At 39.0% G+C, this 23,897-nt stretch overlaps 2 long non-coding RNA genes and 1 other non-coding gene across 3 annotated transcripts in view; 1 reads left to right on the top strand and 2 right to left on the bottom strand.

The window, feature by feature from the left end:
* LOC116468075 (uncharacterized) overlaps positions 1-23,897 on the top strand; it is a 48,064-nt gene that overhangs the window by 15,865 nt on the left and 8,302 nt on the right. The window lies entirely within an intron of this gene.
* LOC131383596 (uncharacterized) lies at positions 13-23,613 on the bottom strand. Its single transcript, XR_009213738.1, has 6 exons — positions 23,508-23,613; positions 21,066-21,250; positions 11,070-11,147; positions 7,084-7,254; positions 711-773; positions 13-89 (listed from the first exon to the last, which is right to left on the bottom strand). It is a non-coding gene; the product is annotated as an uncharacterized LOC131383596 (long non-coding RNA).
* Positions 15,267-15,467, bottom strand: LOC116470019 (small nucleolar RNA SNORA73 family). The gene has a single exon (XR_004248456.1). It is a non-coding gene; the product is annotated as a small nucleolar RNA SNORA73 family (small nucleolar RNA).

Raw genomic sequence — 23,897 nt, 5'->3', positions numbered from 1 at the left:
AGAGTGATTTTTGTCTCTCATCTGACCCACCATAGTTCTTTTCTTTCTTCAACAAACAGGTATTGAACTCCTATTTACCAAGTGCATTTCTAGAAAATAAACAAGACAATGGAAGCTTCAAGGATATCAGAGTTTTAAGAGGTGAACCAGTGGAGGGATCATGTCTGTGAAGAGCTTGCTTGTACACAGATCTCTCCCCAGAGATTCTGATTTAATTGGCCTGATGTGGGGCAGGCTGCTTACATTTGTTCCCCATAGCAGGTGTTTGTAATTTGCAGCCACAGTAGAGAATCACTGTGGTTCTCAAGAGTGGTCTTCAGACCAGCAGCAACAGCATCTCCTGATAACTTGTTAGAAATGGAGATTCTCAGGCCCCATCCCAGACCTGATGAATCAGAAGCTCTGGTGCAGCAGGGGGAAATAAAAAACAGTGCTATGTATTTCAAGAGGACTTGCAGGTGATTCTGTTGAACACTGAAGTTTCAGGATTACTGAGCTACGGAAACTGGCTCTGTATTGAGATACTAAAGAAGACTTCCAGGTACCCTCTCTCATACCATTTTCTCCATGAAATCCTAATCTCATTCCTTACTATTTTAATGATCTCTTTAGAACACAATTTATTTCCTATTTTTTCCCTCTTATTTATTTCCATACTATACATATATTAAGGGCCTGTAGGATGCCAACTTAATTCAATCCCAACTCACCAAGTATTCATGTGTGAACCCAATCTTGTCATAGGCACATGATGGGACTGTGGTTACTGAAGGCTGAGAAGGGTAGGAGAGAGGAAAGGATAGAATGAGGCTGGTTAAAAGACACACAATTACAGCTAGATTGGGAGAAAAAGCTTTAGTGTTTTATAGCACTGTAAGGTGACTATGGTGAACAATAATTTATTGTATATTTTCACATAGCTAGAAGAGAGGATTTTGAATGTTCCCAGTGCAAAACAATGATAAATATTTGAGGTGATAGAAAGGCTAATTATCCTGATTTGATTGTTACACATTGTGTGTATCAAAATACTACTCTGTAGCCCATAAATATTTGCAATCATTATATGTCAATTAAAAATATTTTTAAAAGAAAGCTCAAAAAAGTGAAAGTACAAGACAGAGTTCCTGGAGCCTTTGAGGAGCTAGGAAATGGAAACCAGGGCACTGTCACAGGCAATGTGCTGGTAGGCACTGCAGGAGCTTGAGGGAAGGATGGAAACTCTATGGGAAATATGGGAAAAGCAATCCTGGACAGCTTCAAGGAGCAAGGCAAACTTGAGCTGAGCCTTCAAGCCTGGCTAGAATTTGGACTCAAGGAAGGACAGAGGGAATATTAAAAGCAAAGAAGTTCTTTATGACTACCAATGAAGACATTAACCTGACCAGAGAGGAGGATACAGAGCTGAGAGATGGATCGGCCTTCCCCATGGAGCACTCTGAGACATGTCATAGCTCATTGACATCTCGCAATACAGGTCAAAAAGGTAGATTTTTATTTCACTTACTGTAAATGTGAGTTAGAGCAAATAGGCTCCTGATGGTTAGCCGGGCTGTCTACTTTAGCCTTGCAGGAGGTAGTGTATTACAATGGCAGTAGATGTTTGGGAGTCAGGTGTATAATTTTGGCTTCACTACCTACTGGGTGTGAGGCTTAACCTCTCTGAGTTTTAGTTTCCTCTTCTGTACAGTAGGGTTAATACATTTTCCCTAGGTCATTTCTAACTTTTATATAAGCTCACAAATGTAAAACAAAAAACTGTATAGTAGGATATCTCTAGGCAAATCAATGTATATTATGGTCCCTCTTGTTCTTCTTTGACTTAAATGGAATCAATTATTGCACTGGATAAGCAGGGAAGCAGTACTGGTTAAGAGTGAACACTGTGAATTTGGAGGATGTGTGCTGGACCTCAGCCATACCTCTAACACATTGGCTAACCTTGGACACACAACGTGACCTCACAGAACTCCAGTTCCCTCTGTCATAATCTGGAATGATGATATCAATCAAGTGAAGCAGCTATCACAGGGTCTGGAACATAGTAAGCCCTCAATAAGTTCTAGCAATTATTAAAAAAGGAAAGGCTGTCTGCTCATAAGATACGGTGCAAACAGGTGATCTCAGAAGGGGGTTTGTGCCTCTCCATGAAGGAAGTCTCATTATGGACATCTGGGAGCAGGTCAAGTTCTTCACCTCTGCTTCTTTCGAAGCACCCCACCCGCATACTTCCCATTAGAAACTCTGCAATCTGTTTTTCAGAAGAGCGGTCAATTATTGACTCAATATTAGAAATGCTGCTCAGAGTACATAATGGCTGACCTGGGAATATCTCTTTAGTTAAATTAACACCTACAAAAGGCTCCAGGCTTGCCACCAAACCAATATTTTAATTTTCTTTCTAACACCCAGGCCTGTGAAAAAGGAAAATGGTCAGAAGTCAAAAGATAAATCTCATCTCCAAAGTGTCCCCTCTTTCCACCCACCCCCAAATCCCTCGTATAGCCCCAATCCTCATTTCAATTATATCCAAAACCTTAAATGGAAGAATCCAATTAGCTGTCACATTTTACAGCTAATTTACAAATCTCTTAAAAGTTCCAAGTTTAGCTTTCACATTGTTCCTTGTACACCATAAAAATAAAGGCACTGAGAAGCCTTTGGATCCTTGCTCTGCTGAAGCACTTCCTTTCCATATTTTTTGCTTCTCATTTTACCTCATTACTTTACACGAAGCTGCAGCTCTCAGGACGACTGCACACCCACTGTAAACCTCTATTATTGATCATGTACTTACATGGTTGGTGGCGTTTTATGTAAGAGGAATAAATGATATAGTTGTTTCTATCCATTAAACTATACTGTTATCAAGGGATTGAGAAACTGCCCTGAACATGGCAATTATTTTCAGAGGTTCTGTAATGTTTAAATATAATTGCCTAGTAATCTTATATTTACTGTGTGGTGGCAAAGTGCAGCTAGCTTCACGTTTGCACCTTATAAAACGTAAGGACATTTAACGTGCTTAATTCTCTGTTGTCTTCCTTCTCCTGGCCTTTCTCTTTCCCAATGCTACATCCCCAGGCATTGGACTATGAGACTTCTAGATACTTCCCAAGTACTGTAATTTTTTTTTTCCATACTAACTCATCCTTGGAGATCAGTAATTTCTTACTTAGTATGATGTGGGGCTTCCCAAGCTCTGGCCATGGGGAAAGGAGAGCTGGGGTCTCTGAGGCACAAAAGACTTTGCATGATTAGTAGAGCTCTGAGAATCGAGGAAATATGCCTGGCGAGCAAACACCCCAGCCCAGAGGAAGCTTAATTATAGTCAAGGGAAAGTAGTCCTTCCTTAGTGGCAGTTGCCTCTGCCCACGTGCTTGCACATGCGTGTGCACAGGCAAGCACGAGCAAACTCTCATGCATCGTCCATATGTGAATTCTTTTTGGAAGCTCATTTGCTTCCTCTCACTTCCTCCCCTTACTGGGTCCTAACACGGACACATTTAAACCCTATCCTTTCTATCTTCAGCTCCCCAGACAAGCCTAATCTGACCTTGCTTTAATTTTTTAAGCCATTGGTGGAGAAAGCCTTGAAACTTTTCAAGACCAAATATAACCAAATGATACAAATAAAATAACTGGGAGCTTGCTAAAATGAGGCCAGGAGCCTTTTATACTTTTTACTGAAGTAGAATAGAGCCCAGGATTTTTAGACGTTTTCTGTTTCTCTTTGAAGTTGCCAGGAATTTGCCAGTGACGTTTTAAATGTGCTTCTACTACTGACTCGCAGGAAGAGATTTCTAGGCTTCTCATGCTACCTCTGATGATTGCAATATAGAATCCAAATGTTTGATTCTTTCTTTCTATAGGATTTGACTTTTCCAACCTGTGAAGGGGGAAAAAACGGGAATAATATCTTGTTCTATTCCCATAAACAAGATACACAAGGGGAGCCCAGAAGATTTGGTTTGGCTTAGGAGAAAGTCGGTTTAGGCTTCAGTGCATTTTAGAGCATCCTAAGGGTGCAGTCTTGTGCCTGCTTTTCCTCATTTGAGATTCAAGGTGTTCTGCCTGGCTGGCTTTCCAGCCCCAGGGAGGCCGTCTGCTGCTGTTGGCCCACAGTCAGAGCACACGTACCTTCATTAGCCAAATCTTTGTTCCCCTTTGTGCTTCTCTTACTCCAACTTAGTAGAAAGCAGCTTTGGAATTTGCTTCTGTTTTTCACATACTGACTTACAGGAGCAAGACAGGGTCCTGGGTAGGCATATGGACTCTGGAGTCAGCTGCTTGGGTTCCCTACCGGCTGCTTTTTTTTTTTTTTTTTTTTTTTTGAGACGGAGTATAACTTCACTGTGTTGCCCAGTCTGGAATGCAGTGGTGTGATCTTGGCTCACTGCAACCTCTGCCTCCTGGGTTCAAGCAATTCACTTGCCTCAGTCTCCCAAGTAGCTGGGATTACAGGTGTGCACCACCATGCCTGGTTAATTTTTGTATTTTTAGTATAGACAGGGTTTTGCCATGTTGGCCAGGCTGGTCTCAAACTCCTGACCTTAGGCTCCTTTCTTTACTGAACACTTTATTGTAGAAAAGCCCCTTATCTTCTCTGTGTCTTAGCTTTCTCATTTGAATGTTGAGGGTCCTGAAAACAGTGACTTCTAAGGGCTATTTCTTGTGTGAGTTGATTGAATCAATGTGTAGGAAAGGCTCAGAACACCACTTGCTCTGATTCCTGAAAGTCTTTTTTAGACTGTCCTTGGCTCACCATGTCTAGATGGATTCCATCTCCACTTATCCATTCTTTTGATCTTGGTGACTGCCTCTCTTCATAAGCCTTATCTTCTCTGTGCGAAAAAGATTGATTGAATCATAATAATGACAAGCATAAAAGCAGTGAAGCCTTCTCCCTTAGCACTGGGGAGGTGGAGGGGCCAAACCAAGTGGTCACTTGCTTGCATTTTTCACATTATTAGTGATCTTACATGGATTTGGGTTGGTTTTTCAGAGTTGCCTTTCCTAGCTACCACTCGGTTTTCTTTTTTTTCCCCTATGCAACCGTTACCGCCTAAGGAGTTTCTTACCATGAAGCTCCATTACAGTAGGGCAGACCTGGAAACACATGCTTTTGTTCAACAGTCCCCCACTTTTATTTTTGCTTTCAGAGAGTCTGTGAACATTTTCCAGGCGAATCCACCCACCCTGGTAGAGACCCTCAAAGGACCAGGAACACAGGATCCAAGGATAGGGCAGGAAAATTCCACCTCAATCCCTCTCCCAAAGTTCCCTATTTCTCCTCCTCTCTGTTCTAACTGTAGGCCTGCTGAGGCCCCAGGGGTGGGATACTGCACTTAAAGGCTTTAAACCCATCAAGATTAAGGTTATTATTATTATTTTTTTTTTGCTGGTCAGCTGAATTTTTCTTATTCTGTTTATGGGGTGGTGGTAGGGGGAAAGAGGCTGTTTTCTAAAGGAGTGAAGGAATAAAAGAACAAGAGTGGGTATGGGAGAGTAAGGATAATTTCACTGTTGTCTCAGAGGGTGGAGTCTCAGGGCTGGTAAATTCTCAAATTCGACACTGTATTATGACATAGATCAGCTGTTATTTTTTCAGTCTCAGAGGAACCCTTGAGGAATCTCATTCCTGCAATTGTATTAAATTATCTGCCAATATTGTCTTTTCCACTCAAAGTACTTTCATTGAAACATTTGGCATGGGCTGCAGAAACAGCAAAATCTCTTTAAAAGCTATTGTTTCTTTGAATGTTTGGTTTACCTTTTGGTTCCACAATAAAATAACTTAATAAATGAAGGGTGAGTGGAATTGTTACTATGGCAATCCCCATAGTAACATCAAAATGCCACACACACTTGTGCTGCAAGCCCTGGGCTTTCTCCTAGTCCTCCCACATTTCAGGTTCAGCTTCCCAGGTTAAGCTCTGATGGCTTAAGATGTAAGGATATTATATTAAATCCATTTTATTTCCATCCCCAAGAGTTAATAGACTCACAAAATACCAAGAATTTTTATCCACTTCTATCCTTTGCAGAAAAGTCAGAAGTGAATTTTCTATGAGCTTGACAGTATGTACAAACTGCTTGCATTTGAGTTGCTCTTCCAATTTTAGGTCTGTCCGTAAAAACAATAACAACAATAATCCCAGTCAAGGCATGAATTGCTCTTTGTTGATTTCCATAGTCTTACATAACTTACATGGGGCAGGACTAGGAGAGGAAACATCTTCAGAATGCAGCACTGTGGGAACACACATGTTTTTAATCTCCTATCTTCCAGAAGATAGTCAGAAGGGATCCCCAAGAGGTCACTTGGAAAAGCCTTTTGCCACCTGGTAGAGTTATAAATTGATACTCTAAGATTGCTGTTATTAGGTTGAATGAATGACTGAGAGGCTATGGAAAAATTTAATGGGAGGCAAAAGCTGATTTTGAACATCATGTCATATCTTTATATAATAGGTGGTCATGCATACACGTAAATATGTATATCACTGTTTGTGCATATTTAGCACAAACTTATAAACCAGATGCTGAATATCAAATAGTAGATCTGCGTATCCTGTTTCTTAGCTCATTGTATCTTGAATATTAATACTCTTACCCTAAAGGCAGAAACTACAATTGGAAAGTGATTGTGTTAAGTTCAGAACCGGTGGGGCTATAAAGTTATGCAGCCCGGAAAACTCAGTGAGCTTATTTCCCAAGAAGAAAGCTTCACTAGATAGAGAGGAAGAAAATAAAAAATAAAGTACAAGCCATAAAGAACAGGCAATTCATAAAAGAAGAAATATGATCATTAGTAAACACGTGAAAAACATCCAATGTTACTACTAAGCAAAGAAATAGAAATAAAAACAAGCATAGTAGGATGTGGAGGGGGGCTTCTACTGCTGCTCTGGAGTCAGCACTAGGCCCACAGCCAAAAACAACAGGTGCTAAGTGCTCGACGTGTAAAAGAACAGCCAGACCCCAACCCCGCATCATCACTATATAAGCAGAGGACTGGAAAGGGCATGAGGGACAGGATCAACCCTGGGAGTGGTTAGGCAGTGTGAAACTGTTACTCACCCGAGGTCACTCCCTTTTCTCCCAATGGGCAAGGGAGAGGCTGCCCACTCTCCCCCAGCAGAGGAGCTTCACAGATAGTCACCCATTGAGGTTGAAGTTGCAGACTGGTATTCACTTTCCTGGCTAGAACTCTGCTTCTGGATGAACAGGCTTTCTGATCTGCTGCTGTGCCTATCCAATTAGGGATGAGAAATGCAAGAAAGTTACAAGATGGGGTGGCCGAGGAGTGGCCTGCACTTCCACTAGTGGGTATCCCCAAGGATGCACACACTTCTGGTGAGTCATGAGGACACCAGAAACTGTAGCTAGTATTCACATGTTCAAAAAGCCTGCCCAATGGGTGAGATGATTCCAGTGATGGATACTGAGAGAAGATACAGAGATTGAGATTAAGCCTGATTTCCCAGAGCAGGGAAGTGTGTCAATGGGAGCTCTAAAAGGCCAAAAAGACTACATCAATCCTTGGAAGAACCAGAACCTGAATGCCTGCCATGCAGAGATATCAATGTCTGGTTAGTCTAAATAAGAAAAGTAGTAACACCCCACAGGAAAAATATTGCTATTGTGTCCATATAAGTAGAATGTACTGGCCGTATTCCCTCACACTCCCTTTCTCTGATACAATTGCTTCATGGATATACCTGCATTGAATTGAGATTGCTCAACTAACCTGTCATATAATGATGAGGTATTGTTTGCCTACTGAGCTGTCATTAACTCTTTAAATACCTAGATTTGTGAGGATGTAGTGAAGGAAGACACACCTGCTGGTTAAAGTGTACCTTGGTTCATGTGTTCTGGAGGGAATTTTCTCAATTATATATTTAAAAACTCTTAAAATTTGGCATGCTATTTGATGTAGTGACTCCTCTTCTATGAATAGATCACTAAAGATCTAATCAGATCTAATCAGAAAGAAGCACAAATATATTTAAACGAAAAATATTCACTGCATCCTTATTTATAAGAGTAAAAAGAGGAAACCTGAATTTCGAGTTGGAAATGACTACATAAGTTGTGGTGTATCCAAATAGTAAAATACATGCAACCATTAAAATTGTGCTTCAAAGACCATTTAATATTTTTGTGCAATGCTCATAGAGTGTTTAGTAAAAATCAAATAGGATAAAATCTGTCATACATAAGAAATAGAAAGGAAGAGTAAAAACATATCTAGTAGCAGAAGACATGTATATATCTGGAAATCCCAAAAAACTCAATGGAAAAAGTACCACAAGTGATAGAAGAATTTAGTAAAGTAGTGGATAGAAAAAAAAGATTATCATAAACAACCTTCATATATACAAACTAAAAGTAGTTAGAGGATATATAGAAGATTTATTTAAGATAGTAGTAATGATAAACCTAAGCATAAAAAGAAACAAAAATTGTACAAAATCTATGTGAAGAAAACTAAAAACACTCCTGAAGAATGTAAATGTTGACTTGAAGAAATGGAAAATCATACCACTTTTGTGGATAGACAACAGTCAGTTCTCCTTTAGTTAATTTATAAATGTAACATCATTCAAAAATACCATTTAGAAGAAAAAATAAGCCAGAGTAGTCAGGAATTCTTGCAAAAGAAGAGCAATGAGTTTGGGAAGGGTTGGCTATATCAGATATTTAAATACATTATAAAGCCTTTATAATTAATACAGAAGGATATACACACACGGATAGATCAATGAATAGAAATTCCAGAAATAGACCCAATTGCATATGGAAATTTAATACACAATAAAGGTGACATTTCAAATTGGTGGTGAAAAGATGGACTTTTAAATAAGTGGTGTTGGGATAAGTGAATAGCCATATGGAAAAAGATAAAATTGGATCCATTTCTCACATTGTAAGCCAGGATAAATTCCAAAAGACTCGGAGATCTAAATGTGAAATAAATGAAACTATACATGTTTGAAGAGAAGACATGGATATTTTCCTCCAGTAGCTAGGATGAGGGAAACTGTCTCAACTACTTATCAAAATCCAGAAGCATTAAGGAAAAAGTTAAACCTGATGGCATTAAAAAAATACGTTTGCACGGAGAAAATACACTAAGCAATGTAAAGAAAAATGACGAATGGGAAAAACTGCAACTTTTATCACAAAGGTTGAACATGTCTAATATATAAAGAGCTTCTAAAAATAGAGAAGAAAAAGACTGCAACTTGGTAGATAAATGGGCTAGGGAAATGAACAGACTGTTTCTTAAAAAAGAAAAGCAAATGGCTCCTAATTATAATATGCTCAGCCTTGCTCCTAATAAGAGAAAAGCAAAATATAATATCCTGTCCATTTCTTACATACCAGATTGGCAAAAATCCAGAAGTTTGGAAAATATACTCAGTTGGCAAAGTTGTGGGAGAGCAGGCACTGTCTTACACTGCTAGTGGGAAGCAAAATGATACCACATCTGTGGAAGGGAATTTGGCAATATCTAGCCAACTTACATTTACTCACTTCTGAGACTCTATCATAAGGACACACTGGCAGACGTGAAAAGAGAAATGTCGCCCAGATGCATTCTATATTCACTGCAGCCCAATTGTAATAGTAAAATATCAGAAATAAACCAAATATTCACCCAGAGGGACCTGTTTACATAAACAATTGGTAAATCCACATGATAAAATACTATGCAGTTGTAAAGAGGATTTAAAAATCTCTACAAAACTGCATTGGAACAATCCCAAGGGAAAAAGCAAGGAGGAGAAAGTGTTTATGTTATAAAATCATTTATCAAAGAAAGAGGAAATGCTAATATAGACACATATTTGAATAATTGTATTTAAGAAAATTAATGAGAGAATAAACTTTAAAAGGTATTTATCTATAAGGAAAGTAAGCGAACAAGGTAGAGGTGGCTGGATATGAGCTTGGCTTATCTGATTATATCTTGTTTTGTTAAGGGGGACTTTTGGAAATTTAAAGTATTTTTACACAATTATAGAGAAGTGTTTTTAAAAAGTGATCATTTAAAATTTAAAGCAAAAAACAAATTGTTTTTGAGTTGGTAGCCTAAATATATGAAAAGGAATTATTTCAAATGATGTTAAAACTCAAGAATGTATTTGGTCATCCCTAGGGTGATACTGTTAGAGAAGAAGAACAGCAAAAGAATATTAAACTGTTTTATGTAATTATGTTAGTGATGATAACATTGATACTATTTTTCTGTGACTGTATTTTGTGTGCTTACAGGATAAAGTATGCTATTGACCAAATTATCGTTGCTGTATTTTCTCTTAAAAATATTTTCCAGGTCTGTATGATAAAAAGTACTAGAAGTAATGTCAACACAATAGCAATTGGTACCCTTAACACACAGATTGTGGTTTCTAAATATCATACTGAAATAAACAGAACACGATTTCATATCTAGGGTAGAAAATAAACAGTATGGATCTGGAACATTTTGTCATTCTGGAGAGCAATGATACGATCAAGGATAATGGTCATGTTAAAAGGACTCAGGAGACAACTTCAAGAGATTCCTCTGGCCAAACATGGGGCAGTTTAGCATCACTAAGAATAATAGATGCAACCCATTGAAAACACACAAAACTGTATTTACATCTATAAGTTCACAATGATATTAAACACAAAACAGAAGAAAACAAAAATTCATTTGAATACCCCTTTGGAGGATTCTATGGAGTCAGCTCAATATGTTGAAAACTGAAAAATGAAAGGAAAGAATCAAGCATTTATCTTGCTTTCCTAAATGAAATTCATCTCAAAGTCATTAGAGAGTTGATTAGAATGTTTTCTTTTAAAGAAGCATTTAAACTATATATAAAAAATAAATTATAAAATTAGAATATCACCATTCTGTAACCATTAATGGATTGGGTAATGATCATCAATGGTCACTAATATTACAAAAATAAATAAATAAATAGAAACAAGACGTTATATGCCTCTCCATAAGAGTGCTGCACAATTCTTCCTATAAAGGGTTTTAGACAAAAATCAGAACTCACATAGGATCAAGACTCAGGGATTCTTCACTCTTCTGTGCTCCAAACGGCTTGGGCAGGCTAGTGAGTCCAATTAAACCCCTTTGATAATAATATTTTAAAGACATAAAATAAAACACAAAAGTTGTTAAGTGTATTAGTCCATTTCACACTGCTAAAAGGAATATTCAAAACCGGGTAATGTACAAAAGGAAGAGGTTGAATTGACTCACAGTTCCATCTGACTGGGGAGGCCTCAGGAAACTTACGATCATGACAGAAGGTGAGGAAGAAGCAAGTACTTTCTTCACAAGGTAGCAGGAGAGAGAGAGAGAGTTTCTTCACAAGGTAGCAGGAAAGAGAGAGAGAGAGTTTCTTCACAAGGTAGCAGAAAAGAGAGAGAGAGAGAAGGAGGAACTACCAAACACTATTAAACCATCAGATCTCATGAGAACTCACTCAGTATCATGAGAACAGGATGGGGGAATCTGCCCCCATGATCCAATCACCTCCCACTAGGTCCCTCCCTCGACACCTGGGGATTATGGGGATTACAATTCGAGATGAGATTTGGGTGGGAACACAGAGCCAAACCCTGTCAGTAACTAAACTCAATTATGTTAAATACAGTTACTCAAATAATAGAAATTTGAGTTCTGGGTGGGTAGTGAAACATAAAAGGGAAAAAATTCTAAATTTAAAAATATCATTAGCAGCCACAAAATCAACAACTCCATCACCTCAAAGGCATCCTTGCTAAAACAGGCTAAGATCCTTATGCAAAATACTACCAATTGCCTGTAAGTAAATAATCAGTCCTGTACATGACAGAGGTGTGATTGCTCTGAAATAATAGACTGTCCTCTGGAAGTGGTCAGGAGCAGGACCACTGGGAATAGAGACCCACGTCATGGGACTAGATGGGTACTTGGTGACTTTCTGCCCAGCAATGGAGCTTCTGCTTCTTCTGTTGGTTTCTTCTGGGGTGGAAATCACTGGCTGCTTAGAGGGCAAAGTGGAGACTGGGACAGATTGGGCTGGGGAGGGAAATAACACAGGTATGAGAAGCAGGACAGAGATACATGATGCTCTATATCCAGAAACACTAGCACTCTTATCATAACATATTAAAGTGTTAAATGGACCTAGTTTAACAAGTATTTATGGAGTGCTTCCCTTATGCCAAGCCCTGTTCTAGGCTCCAGGGATGTAGTGATGAGCAATATAGCCAAAAATTCTCATCCTTCTGGTGCTTACCTTCTAGACTACTTCTTTACTGTTTAGTTATAATTTTGCCACCAAGTCTTGGAAATATGCTAGAACTCAACCCAATTACCCATGAGGCTCACCTGAGGACTGCAATTGCTTCTTTGGTGACATAATTACGAAATTGTGACAAAATACTAAATTAGGATTAAAATGCTCTAGAACTTAAAGTTGGCCCCATAGCAAATGGCTGACTTTTTTGGCTCCACCCTTGTAAGTCAAGTATCTGTCATCATTAGCCACATTCACTTTGTAAACTTGTCAGTTTTCAATTTATACATGTGCAAAACCAACATTCTCATAGGCATAGGTTGTGTGCATTTTCTTTGTTTGTTAACCTTGCCTACATTGGGAAGGGGTCAAGCTGATTATTTTCCAACCTGTTTGCATACACTGATGTGCTGGGATGCAACATGCCAAGTCTCATCCAGTATCAGATGCTCACAAAGTCCCCTGGGAAGCCAGAGTCCTGTGTTTATAACAGGAAGCATTGACCGCAAATACACTGAAGTCACACTACAAACATCCTCAGAGCTGTCCTCAGGGTTCTTGTTAGAGCTTTTGTATAAAGAAGATTGCCTTATAATTATCTCCTTTACTTCCAGAAATAATCATGAGGCCCAAAATACTTTCTGAATGAGAGAGAACCTGCATTGAATTTTGTTCTGTGGTGCATGGTATGGTTGCAGTATATTAGGATCTGGCGGAAATTGCAGAATTTATTGCGTATTTTTGTTTTGTTGCTTAATGGGATGTTTTGCACATAATAGGTTGAGTCAAAGAATATATAAATATAGTAGATTCTTATTATTCATGATAGTTATAAAGTCCACAAACAATGAATCAGCAAATACCAAGTCATTGCTCTTAGGGGAAATACAGGGTTAGGTTCCTGCAAGCTACTGTTTACAACATTTTTGTCCACCAGTCAATACATAACCTTGTTTCATGTGTGTTTCTGTTTAAAGATACCTTATTTAATATATGTTGTTGATTCATTAATATTGAACATATGGCCAATAGCATTATAACTCATTCCTAAATGATGCTTATCTAACACATATTTTCTTCATTATGTACATCCCAGCCTTCTTGCACATAGAAACACTGCATAGCACTTCAGCTGTATGCTTGGGGGCCATTTTAAACAGCAAAATCATCAACAGGAAGCAGAAAATTGTAAAAATTGTGGCACTAAATAGACCATGTAAAGGACACATGTTTGCAATAAAAAAGCTGAAACAAGAAGGGGGAGTGTCACCTTATTTGATCCAGCTAGAAACGTGAGTGTGAGAATTCAAATTTTTCACTGCTCTGACCATGTTCATGAGTAATTGCAAAAGTACTTCTGGTATTGATTTTGGGATTAGAAATAAATTTTAGCTAGTAGGCAAATCCCCAAATAGGAAATCCCTGATTCATGAGGATCAGCTGCCTGTAAATGTAGGTGACTTCTACCTCACAACACTTAAGGGCGGGGAATGGCACACGTGGAGTTTCTAGTCCTTATTAAATTAAATTTGCCCTGAGCACCCACATATCTGACTAGTGAAACTAGTTTCATTAACCCTTTAAAAAGATATTGATTTTGTGTGTGTGCTGGGAGAAAAATTAAGGGACATTTCCTTCCTTAGAGTCACCATTATTTCTGTTGTCCCTTTAGTCAAGTGCTGGTATTCCAGCAACACTCAGGCGGCTGCTCCAGGAGGCTGCAGAGGGGTTCTTCTCAGCCGTCAACAAAACTGGCTATAGTCATGCCCATTGGGAAACTCATTGCTGCCTTCAAGGTCAGTGCTGTGCATGTGTCCAGTGTCTCCCTCCCAGCACCCCATAGCAGTTCCTCACTGGAGTGTGGCCCACAATGTGGCCCATTGCTGGAAAGTCTATGGCTTCTCTCTGCTGGAGGAATTCTAAGGAATCTCTCTCTTTCTGGTGGATCCAGTTGTTCCTACGTCTTCACCCCCAAATCGCCAAAGTTCTGCCTCTCCTTACCCAACTTAATGACACTCAAGGTCCGAAGGAGAGTGGGATGAGAAGGATAAAGTCATGAAAGGAAGTTTCCATTTCCCCTACAGACATGGGAGTAAGGACAACTTGGACATTTAGAGATACAATGCTAACTTCTTCTACCCAGAATGGGAGTAGGGAAAGAAAATGCTTATGCCAATTACTTTTTTTCTTGATAACTCGTGCTGGTGTAATTAATGAATGTTAGAAATTGCTTATTTTTAACTTGGTAAAATGTTTCCATGTTTGAGCTCTTAGGTGGAAGTTAAAGTCATCACAGTTCTTTCATGAAAGGGGAAAACTTCTACATAGAAGATGAGAAGCTTCTTTGGGGCAGAGACTATAGTTAGTATTTCTTTAGCACTGTTCATAATGTTAGGATAGGAATAAGCAGAGGTGGTATGCAACAGATGCATTTATCAACACCCAAATACTCTCTAAAGTATCTTCTCATTTATGTGATGCATCCCAGAAAAATGACATGACCATAACATTTTTGAGAATTGTATCATATAAAATGGGGAATTGGCTATTCAGATGAAGAATGAATGATTTAATCAGTAATCTTTCCTTATTTCTATTTTTTATTAGTTTAAATTTCATTATATGCCCTCTACTTTTAATATAAACTATTATAATGATGAGCAAGTCAGGGAATATTTTTAGATCTGAGAGAAAACTAGTAACAATTACTCTGATTATTGAATTACTCACATGGTCTAATTTTATGTTTTTGGAACACATCACTCAAACTATGATCTTCAGTTTTGTCTTCTGAGAGATGAGAATAATAATAATACCTACTTCAAAGAGCAGTTGTGATGATAGATCAGATATTATACATGAAATTTCATGATAAATTACAAAATAGTATCTAAATATAAAGAGTTGCTATGAATGTTATTCTTCCCTCCTTTAATTCTTTCTTTTAGTTTTATTTTATACTAGACACATTTCCTGCATGGTTTGTCTCCTCTATCATTGTCCACAGGACTCAGAAGCTGTAGGAATATTCAGGCACAGACACCAGGCCCAGCTTCATCTCTAACTTATGGCAAAGGACTGTACATCCTGGGATGGGACCCTATGCTCCCCTATGCCATTTAGACAGAGCCTGGGGAGAGTGACTTCCCAGGGTATCCATGTTGGAATCTCTCATTTGATTCTTATTCAAATGTAAGTCATTCTCCGAGGCCCACATAAAGTCAACCTCATCCTGGAAGCTTTGGGTTTTATTTCTTTAATGTGCTTTGTGTGTACATTAATACTTAAAATTAAAATCTGGACAAAATAAACTGTGTTTCTTATAATGTGGTGATTCAGATATAATAGGTTCTTGGTACTTACTGAATGATGAATGATTGAATCAACTGACAGATGGATGGATGGATGGACGGATGAATAGATATGTTGTCATCGTTCTGTTCATCCAGCTGTCTCAGCATGGCTAAAAGTTACCTGCATGTCAGGAGCCTGTTATTTCCCTTTTCTTCACTATCCAAAAGAAATGGCTCAAGCCTCTACCCATGTCCTCCACACTCTTCCTGAAACCTTTGAGGATTCCCAGGGGAAGGCTGTTGCTCTCCAGGGTTGGTCATTGGGCAGCCTGCCCTAAATTATCTGTCTCAGCTCCCATAACCAGCATCCTCTTTCTACACTGCTTTGACCCAGGCTAAGTAATGCTCCACTCTCTCCCAACATCCAACATTATCTCTGGGCAGATCTTAACTAAAGCTTTAAAGATAGAAACGAATGGCTTCAGCACAGCTCAGAATAGGAAACATTGACAACTGAATATTAATCACCACTACTCTTAAAAGCCCCTCAGCTATCCACTCCACCTGGACGTCTGCATGGCTGTCTTTTCTTTCTAGGCTTCTTGCCAGCTTCTTGCCAAGTTGCTCAGCCCTCTCCAACCACCAATGAGGCATCAGTGACCAGTTCCCATATTCCAGTTAATTTTTTATATACTGCAGCTTAGCTCTCTCTCTCTCTCATTTTTTTCACCCTATCTTTTAAGATAGCAGGGGCATCGTTTACAAAAAAAAAAAAAAAAAAAAAAAAAGCGCATCACAGTATTTTCCTAAACAAAAAGCTATCTCCTCTGAGATCAATAATTCCACTTCTCTGCCAGGCAAAAGTAATGAAAAGTCAGTGTTTTGTTTGAAATAGTAAATATTTCCTGAATTCGTCATTTTAAAAGTTTTTTTACTTGAGATTTCCAGAATCCTGGGAGTTAAACTTATCTCCTCAGTAGCCTTCTCTCTGGTAATCGAATACCCTCAGGACTATTCATTCCATCTATCTCCAGAAGCCATCACCAAAAATTAACTTCTCACCTTCTTGGAATGCCACATTTTAATGGACATTAACAATGACATAAAGTTTGTTCCATCTTAAACATATTCAGTAACTTATTAATGCATACCAGACACTTGAGTGCAGACTTTTTTTCACATCATAAACACTGATTGTAAGAAAAGCTTGAATTATCACCAAACTTTGAGCTCACCAGTTAGTCTCCATCTGTTATTGTTATTTAGGCTTTAGGACAAGAAGTTCAGCAATGTATATGTTGGGTCTACCAAGTCTTCAATCTTAAACTGCTTATTTTTTCCCCATTTTCTGCTTTCTATATGATCCAGCTCCTCCATTGTCTTTCATATGAAGTTTTGTGTTGTAACTAATCCCACAGCCCTTTTTCCTTGAAATTGAATGCCCTATCTGCCTATATGCAGTTACTACCATTCTACTCCAGATTTTACAATGCCTCTGCTATGTGATATCCTGGCTCCACAAACAAATTATACAATTTTTATTAGTGGGAGGCAGGTCTCACATTTATTTATGAATTCATCCTGGTGCCTACCACTGTGCCAAGCACCATAGAAAATACTCAACAAACACTGTTTAACATCTAAATAAAATAAAGAATTGCTAAAAGTCTTTTTACCATTTAAGAGTGTAATATAGAAGCTTAAAGCAGGAAGAAACTTAGACCTCCCTCTTATGCCAAGTAGAGAATTTGATTAACTTGGTTATTAGTCAATGAATATTAAGCTCTATTGGCAAACAGCTGTCTGTTAAGCACTATGGGAGACACATATGGTAGATAAAGCAAGTTCTTGCTCTCATGAAAGTTAAGATTTCTATTAAATATTTTCCTTTTGCTTCATTGAAAAGACATTTAATTTGTCATACATTTATAAGATATGGGTCAGGAAACACCAACACATTTAAACTCAGGTAACTATATGGTAAACAAAGGTGGAAAAAAGAGGTAGCTTCCATCGAAACATCTAATAATTACTAGTTCTTTCAAGGCTAAAAACAGTTTGTCTCCATGAAGTCATTTTAATCTAGTCCAATTGTTAGACAAAAACATTTTACAATGCAGACATTTTTGGAAGGCAGTTGACCATGTATAAAAAAATCTGTATTTTTCAAGCAAGATAGTGGAGTGTTAAATTTTCTGTTGAGATCAGCTCTCCAGCAGTGTATTTGGTGATTTCATTGACATCCTGCTGCAATTTCTTTTAAGGTCTGGTAATTTGAAGTTTTTGGTTTCTCTTTTTAAATTTTCATCACCTCTGTTAGAGACAAAAATATGGGTTCCCCTTACAAGTGATTATTTAAAAATGTGAAAGTCAAACAAGCCATTAGTGTCCTACCAGATTGTAAGTACTAATGGTTATGAGAATTGGAATGGTGACCCCAGGACAAGCAGTCTTTTTGGAAACATTTGCAGGGATGGCCTGGAAAATGTGAGGTTAAGAGAATATGAGAGGTAATCTTCTATGGCAGGAGAGCCTGCTTGGAATCTTCCTAAAAAAATAAGCAAAATCAAAGGCCAATCCTATAAAATTTCCAAAACCCTTCACTGGAGTGGAATATTGCAATCATAAAGAAAGTCCAAATAGAGAAAAAAAAAAACAAACACAAAGCATCAAATCTTATCCAACTTTTTGACAGCTAATCACAGCCATGTTAAATGTTACTGGGACTATGAGCTTGAATGGTGTCAATGTTTTGGCCTATGAAATGTTGGCAGATAATTTATGTATTTCATATGCAATGAAGCAAACCATCATACCACCCTACCTAAGGATGTTCTTCTATGAAGTCACCTAAGAATTAGATGCAGACGACGCCAAGGCTTTCTGGATACTGGCAAAATCAAGTTTTTTTCTATGCAATGTCTGTCCTCCCAGTCTTGCCCACAGTAAACTCTTCAGGCTCACTTAGGTATAAGCCAATCAGGGTTAATCCAACTATCCCAAGGAGGGCACAGTAAAAAAATGCCTCATTTGCCAACTTCTGCCCTCATTTGGTTTATTTTGGGCACTTCATTAAAAATAAAATGTATTATCACCTCTTCATTTATCTTCCCTATCCAGAAGGTTTGGCTGAAAGATTGATCTGATTCCAGATACTAAGGAAGTATCACTTTGCAGCCAATCACTCTGGGTTTTCTGGTATCCTAACCCAATGCTTTTAATAGAGATGTGTTTTCCAATGCAGACTCTCCAAATGCTATTTCCTACTAGTGTGCAGAGAGAGGCAACGCTGACAATATTTCTACTCATCTTTTAAGTTACTGGAAGGTGATTCTATAGCATATGGCTGTTAAGTTTAACAAAAGTAGGGGGAGGAGGAGAGAGGCCTGGCCATGAACATTCAGGAAGCTGGACCAGCGCCACCTGAAGGAGCCAGGAGGCCAGGAGGCCGGATGTGCACAGATCCCTGGGAGGAAAAAGAAGCCAGAACAGCTTAAATGGTCAAAGAATCAAATGTAAAGTGAGCTGCAAGGGTCAGATCTGGATGGAAGCCCAAATTCTGAGTCTCCGCATCCGTCCGGGGATAAACTTGGCTCCCAATCAGGGCTGACAATTAGGCCGTACAGTTAATATTTTTACAGCTGTTTTATTAATAACACATACAGTGCATCCAGCCAGGATTTGTTGGAGACACCTCAGGAAAACGAATGATGTAAATAACAGATGGATGTAGAATATCCCTACAAACAGGCATAAAGATATTCCCTTCTTGTTTAAAAAGAATTTAAATAGACAGATTGTAGATAAACAGGCAGACAGAAAGGGGGAGAGAGAGGATTTATGATATTTGAGGTGGTGGTTGCATGCGTTCACATGGCGAAAGACATGGACGTAAACATATACACTCTCTATATGGGAGGAGATGCTCAACGCTTTGGCTTCTGGAAAAAAAAAGTTTCATGGTGCAAGGGCTGAGCACCACAGCCTGGGGGCCCACAGAAGCAGGTGTGCTGATGTGGCTCCTCAAATAGCTCCTCTGATACGTGGTTCAAGTCCAGAGACAACTTGCATGGCTTGACCAGGCATGCCTGAGCCCAGCCTTGACCTCCAGGCTGTCCTGGGGCATGCTTTCCTCTTTCTCCTTGTCAATCTGCCATTTGAAGACCCAGTGCACTCTTTTCAATTTTGCATCAGAACTAGGAGCAGTGATATTTCAATCTCAAAAGAGAAATTAAAAATTCAGGATCTTCATGTCTTTTGTTTTCACTCCTACTATTTTTTTTTTTGTACTGCTTTTTCATGTGCCTGCTGCACTGTGCTCCTACCATACTTTGCAACCAGATGGCTCAGGAACGAAGAACAAAGGCCACTAAAAAGTGGGCGGGGAGAAAAGGAGAAAGAAGCAGAGGACTGAAAGTCAAGGCGAAATCAGAGATGGGAGCAAAGCTCAATTGCTTTAATCACTGATACATTTTGGTTGAATTATGAACCTAGAACAGACACTCTTCCCAATGATCCTGTATGTGTGCTGTGTGTGTATTGTGGTGTGTGTGTCTGTACCACACGCAGCCACATCTCCAGTCTTTTATTTCACTGGTAGGCATTAAAGCCAGAATCCTATATTCTTTGATGTATCTCTGTGTTCCCTGACATGTGTCAAAAGTGGCATGAGATGTCTTTTTCCAGAGAGAGAATGGTTGAGCTCAGATCTGGGCACTGAGAATGAGCCCATCTGCCTGGGAAGAAAGTGTGGTTGATTCAGAAGGGCTCAGGAGTTGTATGACCTGCCATTTCACAGTGGGTGACCTCGGGCCAGTCACATCCCTTCTCTCCTTAGTTTCCTCTTCCAGAAATATCTACCCCAAGGGATGCTGGGAGTGTTAAATAGAATAACATGTTATAAACTGGGAAGCACTGTATGAAAAGATTGTGATTATTCTGGAGTATTGCAACCTCTTGCAAAATTTTACAAGTGGCTAAGAGTTGTCTTCGATGCTTTTCTGTGACCCTCCCCACTGCATTTCATGCTTTACTTAGACCCCCAACCAAGCCTGTCTCTCCAGATCATGCCATATACTGTGAATCTTACCCATGGCTCCCAATTGAACTTATTGTTTGTGTATCCTTGGAATTTTATTCGATTATAGAATGACATAATCGTCATTTAGGCGATTAATTACTTTGCTCGCGAACCACAGAAAGGTTTAATTTTTAATCAGGAATTTCTGCAGACCCAAAGCCTTCAAGCAAAAGGAATGACTAATGGTGAAATTTCATATAGATCAATGGGACTCAATAACTTTAGAAAGAAAATATTTGTTTTACTTCTAGTCAAGAATACACACAGAAGCCTATTCTGACTCCTGGTAAAGTTAAGCCAGCATCCATGCGTTAATGGGGGTATGAGCTAGGAAAAAAGAAACACTTCATGTGGGGTTCATGAGTGCTTCTGCTGAAACCTTACTTGTACCTTTACATCCTCCAATTGAGCTGAAGTTTTCTTCTCACTGCAGTGTGCGTAGCTACACTCTTCTTCTCAGCCTCAGAGAGTGTGCGGATACTTGTGAAAATGACACTCCTTGATATTTTCATTTTAAATGAAGCCACGTGTATGGATTATGCCTTCTCTGATACTCATGAAGACTCTGGAAGACACTGAGGGAAATTTGATTTACAGATGAGTAAAATGAAATGCAAAGAGATAAAGCGACCCCCTTATCTCCCCGGGCTAGGCAGGCTTTTGAAATGTACAATGCACCTTCCCCTAGTCAAGAGGAAGGGAAATGATTGGTCATCCTCCTTCACATGGAAATTCAGGCAAAAGACCTGCGCCCATCTGTACCAGAGGCCCAGTTACTAACTGATGCTCAGAATCTCACATGTTTGGCAGCAAATCATAAGAAAAATTAAAGACTTGGGAGTCAGCCTGTAAGTTTCAAATCTTGGCTCTCCTGCTAACTATATGTTCTGAACGTCTCCAAGATTGCTTAATTTCCTCAGTCCTTGTAAAACAGCATCATGATTACCTAACACATAGGGTTGTTGGGAGTGTTCAATGAGATGATGCATGGAAAGCAATTGACACGGTGCCTGGAAACGTAGTAAGTGCTAAAAAATGTTACATGAGAGTATTATCATTACGGCGCAGTGAGCAGGTCCCTTCTATCTTTGGGAATCATAGAATATTAGAGCTGGACAGAAACTTAAGAGGGGTGTTTTTTTAAACCTCTTGACCAAAATCTTTATTAAGAAAAACACTTTATTGTATAATCTAGTACAGAAAAATATATTACTTGCCAGTAAAATGGAAAGTTAATGTTTTTCAGAAATTGTTAAAAACTGAGGCTTGCTTGTGATTGCTTCTGACATTTACCTCTTTATGTTTTTTCATTTTTAAAAGTTAATAAGCATGTTATAGAGGAACAAAACAATTTCAATACACACATGTATTGAAACAGAAATTTCCTAAAACAAGGCCTACTTTTCGCTACCTGTAATACACTCTGATATTTTCTCTTTGGTTTGATTCTGTTTCGTTTTCTTCTAAAATATTGGTATGACCCACTAAATTGTCTTTAAAACCTCTTAATGAGTCACTGCTAATGGTTTGACAAAGCATTTCTTTTTATAGATAAAGGGCTAGGGCTCAATGTGGTTTGTCCAATAACTTTTATATGACTAAGCACAGAAGTTGGTCTTGGACCAAGGTCTCTGGGCTTCCAATCTTGAGAGACCTAGAGTCACTAAAGGGTACCAAGATGCAAGGCCTTGCTTTTGATGCTTTTGTATCCTGAAAATCTGGAGCAAGAGCTTCTCCGTGAATTCACTGCCACTCAGAACATCCCAACAGATGTGTGCGGGTCACTCTGACACACTTGAAAATTTCCCGAACCTTAAGAAAGATCTGTTTTCCTCACTGCATTGGCAACACAGTTGGAAAGTTACTTGAATGTTTTTCAAAAATTGTTTATAGATTTGAAAACTGTTTTGGATTTGTGATTGCTTCTGTTGTTTGCCTCTTTGTATCATCTCGTTTTTGAAAATTTAATAAACACTTTGCAGAGGAGCAAAATAATTGGTCACACACTTGTGGGTTCCCAGATTTGTTTTACATTTGTATGCAATACAGAGTAACTCAAAACATGTTCAAACCCAATGCATCAAATCATTTCTGATGCTGTGGTCAAGACCAAAGCAGAATGTGAGTGAGCACCCACGGCCCAAGACCACTTCACTCACTGGGCCTCTGACCGCAGTGCTCAGGGGACAGATCCTAGTCCCAGTGACGCATGTGGCACCATTACGGCCCACTGCTGAAAGCTGCTGTGAAAGGCTCCCTCTGAAAGCTGGAGCACAATCTGGGGTCCCTTAGTGTTGGAGGATTTGCCCAATTTGTGACATCGAAGGAAGCAACAGCCACTCTAGGAAGCCCGGCAAGGTGGGAACATCTCCACTCAACTCCATTCACTCAGCTTATCCTCATCCACAAGAGGCTGCTAAGCAGGGGTTGTCTTTGGCCAGTTTGTAAAGCAGGTGGAGGTTGATAGATCACCTTTCTTTCTTTGTCTGGCATCTCCAGGAGCTTCTTCCTGTATCTTGTGAACCCTATGAGCCCCATTGTTCTTAGGAAGAGGGTTGAAAGCCCTGTGGGTTTACTGTTCCTTCCAAATCCTTTGTAGAGCATTCTCTATAGAGATCATTGATCTGCTCTTGTTATCTTGGATTATTCAGGTCTTGAATGCTCACATTTGTAAGATGATTTCAAAACAACCTTCCACTTCCATCCCACCTCACTTTCCTTGCAACAATTTGTACCTAATAAGACCTGGTTAACTTGAAGGCATTTTCATTGCTTTTACTTTCCCATGAAGAAGAAATCAGTTGAGAAGGTTTTGTGAAAATTCCAACAGACCTTTAAGTGGTGACAATCTGGTTCTCAGAGAAGCCAAGAGATATGTAAGCAGCCTGAATGTAGGATCAATGTAGGCAAAGCATTTGAGTCATTCAAGCTCCAAATCTGGATTCACCTGAAATCTGTAACAAAAATGGATCAGATATTCACTTTCTAAATTATTCATTCATCTATACATTTATGTCAGATATTTTATTTAACAACACAGTTTAAGTTGTCACTGTACTTCACACTAGACTCAGATTCAGGTTTACACTGATAAAGTGGATTAGCCTGAGATATTTCTGGTTCACATGGGGGTATTTTTATGGTTTTGCCACAGAGCAAAGGTTCAGAAATCCAAGTCCTGTTGCTCATGGTGTCTATCAGTTGTCCATGGGGAATCATGGC

This window comes from Hylobates moloch, unplaced genomic scaffold (assembly GCF_009828535.3).
Source record: "Hylobates moloch isolate HMO894 unplaced genomic scaffold, HMol_V3 SCAFFOLD_5, whole genome shotgun sequence".
Lineage (NCBI taxonomy): Eukaryota > Metazoa > Chordata > Mammalia > Primates > Hylobatidae > Hylobates > Hylobates moloch.
This window is presented reverse-complemented; position numbering and strand designations above follow the sequence as displayed.